Source organism: Embiotoca jacksoni, unplaced genomic scaffold (assembly GCF_022577435.1).
Source record: "Embiotoca jacksoni isolate LCO1_2020_lvr unplaced genomic scaffold, fEmbJac1.0.p SCAF_149, whole genome shotgun sequence".
Taxonomy (NCBI): Eukaryota; Metazoa; Chordata; class Actinopteri; family Embiotocidae; genus Embiotoca; species Embiotoca jacksoni.
This window is the reverse complement of record NW_027185284.1, coordinates 45,001-49,078: the sequence shown is the minus strand read 5'-3', so window position 1 is coordinate 49,078 and position 4,078 is coordinate 45,001. Positions and strand designations below refer to the sequence as shown.

The 4,078-nt window shown below is 31.2% G+C and overlaps 1 protein-coding gene across 1 annotated transcript in view; it reads right to left on the bottom strand.

The window, feature by feature from the left end:
- Positions 1-3,528: 3,528 nt before the first annotated feature.
- surf4l (surfeit 4, like) overlaps positions 3,529-4,078 on the bottom strand; it is a 6,537-nt gene continuing 5,987 nt past the window's right edge. Inside the window, exon 6 of the mRNA XM_069148457.1 lies at positions 3,529-4,078. This exon is cut by the window's right edge and continues 760 nt beyond it. The gene's annotated coding sequence lies outside the window, so the exon portion shown is untranslated.

Sequence of the window (4,078 nt, the reverse complement as noted above, 5' to 3'; positions counted from 1 at the left end):
TTCTTAACGACTCTGAGCTGCCGTACGTTCATGTCTGACTACCAACATACTTTTTTTTGGCAACGATAGGATTTGTTCGTTGGTATCGAGCATCAAAAAATGTCTTGTTAATCGTTACTACATTTTTACACGGGGAGACCTCTAAACTGCATGAAAACTAAACATCTGTACGGTAAAGGAAAATATTACTTTTCTTTTAATAGATTTTATAAAATAAGAATCAAAAACAGTCGTGTTATCCAAGTCACGGTAAGAAGCAGGTTGTTGTTGTTTTTTAATTCCGTTTTTCTTTTAATTATCACACTGTGCAAATCATTGTTGAGTTATTTTGAAATTTACACATGAAGAGATGATTTTATGGAATTACTTCAGGAGTTTACAGGAAATTATCTAGAAAATCCAGAGTCCATAAAGAAAAAAAAAAAAAGGGTCACTCATATCTCAAATTCTTAAATTTGAAATTTTCCCTGATAAAATCAGCCTGCAGGTGGCGCCATACTCATATTTTAACTCACACAGAAGAGACAATTATTAATTACATTTAGTTTGTGAAAGAAAATGGAGGAAGAATTTTTATATTTCCAGACTAAACTGAATAAATCAGGTAAAATCTGAATGTGAATTCTTTGTTACGATAATACGTCAAATACATCGGAGTATACACGACAAAGAAAAACATTGAACAGCTGGGAAATGTTTCACTATCTGTTTGAAAATTTACAGAAACAATTGATTACCAGTAAAGTTACTGAAAATTTGTGTCAAGTTTTATGATCTGAAACAAATGAATCCTTCCGGTCAGAAGACCCGCCCGCGGGCCATCGGAGTTTTAACCCTACGTTAAAAGTTAACATAAACTCATGCCAGATGTCTGTGTAAAGCACAGACTCTCGTGATTCGATCGGTATAAACTATTTTAAGATCTAATAACCACAGCGGGTTCAGTAAACAACTTTCTCAGACCACTACTTAACAAACAAACAATTACAGTATTGACGTAACTCACCAAAACAGCCTCAGAGTCCCACACTGACCCGGAAATGTCTGACAGAAACACTCTGGTTCAGTGAGCAAAGGTCCAGTAAATCCAATCCAGCAAAGTATTTAGTCCAAAATGCATTAATATATCCATAATACACATTAAAACATGAGATATCCTGGCATAAAGCCAGCTCTGCCATGGTCTGCCCCACACTCTACCTACCATGTCCAACACCATTTGATTGACACATCACTGAGCCAATAGGACCTTCTCATTCCTGCCTCCTGCCTTCAGAAGCCAACCAGAGCATTTGTGGCGCGGAAGTGCCTCCTCTCTTCTGTTCATTATAACTGCAGCCAATCACAAGCTACATTGGAGATGATTGATGCTTTGTATAGCCAATGAGAGTCTGAACACGGGACACGCGGCTTGTATAACTTGTATAGCTTGTATAGCTTGTATAACTTGTATAACTTGTATAACTTGTATAGCTTGTATAACTTGTATAACTTGTATAACTTGTATAACTTGTATAACTTGTACAGCTTGTATAACTTGTATAACTTGTATAACTTGTATAACTTGTACAGCTTGTATAACTTGTATAACTTGTATAGCTTGTATAACTTGTATAACTTGTATAACTTGTATAGCTTGTATAGCTTGTATAACTTGTATAACTTGTATAACTTGTATAACTTGTATAACTTGTACAGCTTGTATAACTTGTATAGCTTGTATAACTTGTATAACTTGTATAGCTTGTACAGCTTGTATAACTTGTATAGCTTGTATAACTTGTATAACTTGTATAGCTTGTATAGCTTGTATAGCTTGTATAACTTGTATAACTTGTATAGCTTGTATAGCTTGTATAACTTGTATAACTTGTATAACTTGTATAACTTGTATAGCTTGTATAGCTTGTATAGCTTGTATAACTTGTATAACTTGTATAGCTTGTATAGCTTGTATAACTTGTATAACTTGTATAACTTGTATAGCTTGTATAGCTTGTATAACTTGTATAACTTGTATAACTTGTATAGCTTGTATAACTTGTATAACTTGTATAACTTGTATAGCTTGTATAACTTGTATAACTTGTATAACTTGTATAGCTTGTATAACTTGTATAACTTGTATAACTTGTATAGCTTGTATAACTTGTATAACTTGTATAACTTGTATAGCTTGTATAGCTTGTATAACTTGTATAGCTTGTATAACTTGTATAACTTGTATAGCTTGTATAACTTGTATAGCTTGTATAACTTGTATAACTTGTATAACTTGTATAGCTTGTATAACTTGTATAACTTGTATAGCTTGTATAACTTGTATAACTTGTATAACTTGTATAGCTTGTATAACTTGTATAACTTGTATAGCTTGTATAACTTGTATAACTTGTATAACTTGTATAGCTTGTATAACTTGTATAACTTGTATAGCTTGTATAGCTTGTATAACTTGTATAACTTGTATAACTTGTATAGCTTGTATAACTTGTATAACTTGTATAACTTGTATAGCTTGTATAACTTGTATAACTTGTATAACTTGTATAGCTTGTATAACTTGTATAACTTGTATAACTTGTATAGCTTGTATAACTTGTATAACTTGTATAACTTGTATAGCTTGTATAACTTGTATAACTTGTATAGCTTGTATAACTTGTATAACTTGTATAACTTGTATAGCTTGTATAACTTGTATAACTTGTATAGCTTGTATAACTTGTATAACTTGTATAGCTTGTATAGCTTGTATAACTTGTATAACTTGTATAACTTGTATAGCTTGTATAACTTGTATAACTTGTATAACTTGTATAGCTTGTATAGCTTGTATAACTTGTATAACTTGTATAGCTTGTATAACTTGTATAACTTGTATAACTTGTATAGCTTGTATAACTTGTATAACTTGTATAGCTTGTATAACTTGTATAACTTGTATAACTTGTATAGCTTGTATAACTTGTATAACTTGTATAGCTTGTATAACTTGTATAACTTGTATAGCTTGTATAGCTTGTATAACTTGTATAACTCAGTTCCAGTAACACCTACAGAGACTCTGGGGATGAAAGTTCAGTGTTTCCTTTCAGAAGACACCAAACTCATGGTTCTACTACAAATGGTTCAAGAACAGCTTTCAGTTTACTTTGAGTCTACGTTACTGTTACTGGAAGCAGAAAAGGTTTGATTCAGAATTTAAGTATTTTTTTTCTTAAAAACTCAAAATACTACTTTTCTGATAATTAAGAGAAAAAAATTCATGAAACTTAAATAACTGTTTAACAAAGACTTTGTCTCTTTTTTTTCAACGAGAAAAAAACTTTTTTCAGACACAAATCAGACAACTTTAGAGGTTTGTACATATTTTAATTCTAACAAGTCTTTTTTATGAAGAATTAATATACTTAAAAAAATTCTGAAAACATAAAATTTCCAAATAAAAACTTGTAAGTTATATAAAGTTTTTATCTGTTTTAAAGAAAATTCAGTTTGAAAAATTCACATGAAAAAAAAACAAAGCGCTTCTGAATGCTGCACAATTTAATAAACAACATCTACAAAAACACGTGATAGAAAATTATTTCTGTCACAACTTTATCGACAAAACACAAAAACACAAAGAAACATACAGAAACAAACTCCTGACGTCACTGAAAAAAACAAAGTGAAAATAATAAAACCAGATTTCAGGTTTAAAACATAACAGACGAGGTCGATTTAATGAAACAGCTCCGCCTGCAGGACGACTTCAGTCACTGCAGCCTTCTGAATATCAACGTGTTCACTACTGAAAATATATGATTGATTTATGAACTCTGAACCAGGTCAAACATGCAGCCGTCAGTCGAGTCGTCGATCAATTGATTTTTTTTTTAATCTGTTTTTAATTTCATGAACTGTTTTGCTCAGTTTTCTGTAAAATATTCCTCATTAGTTGTTTCGTTGTGAATTTAAACGGCGTGAAGACGTCATCTTGAAAAGATGAGAATGACTCTTAATCTGCAGATCAATAATCAGATCAATCGTTAGTTACTGATTTATTTTTCTCTGTTGTGTTCGACAGAAAACT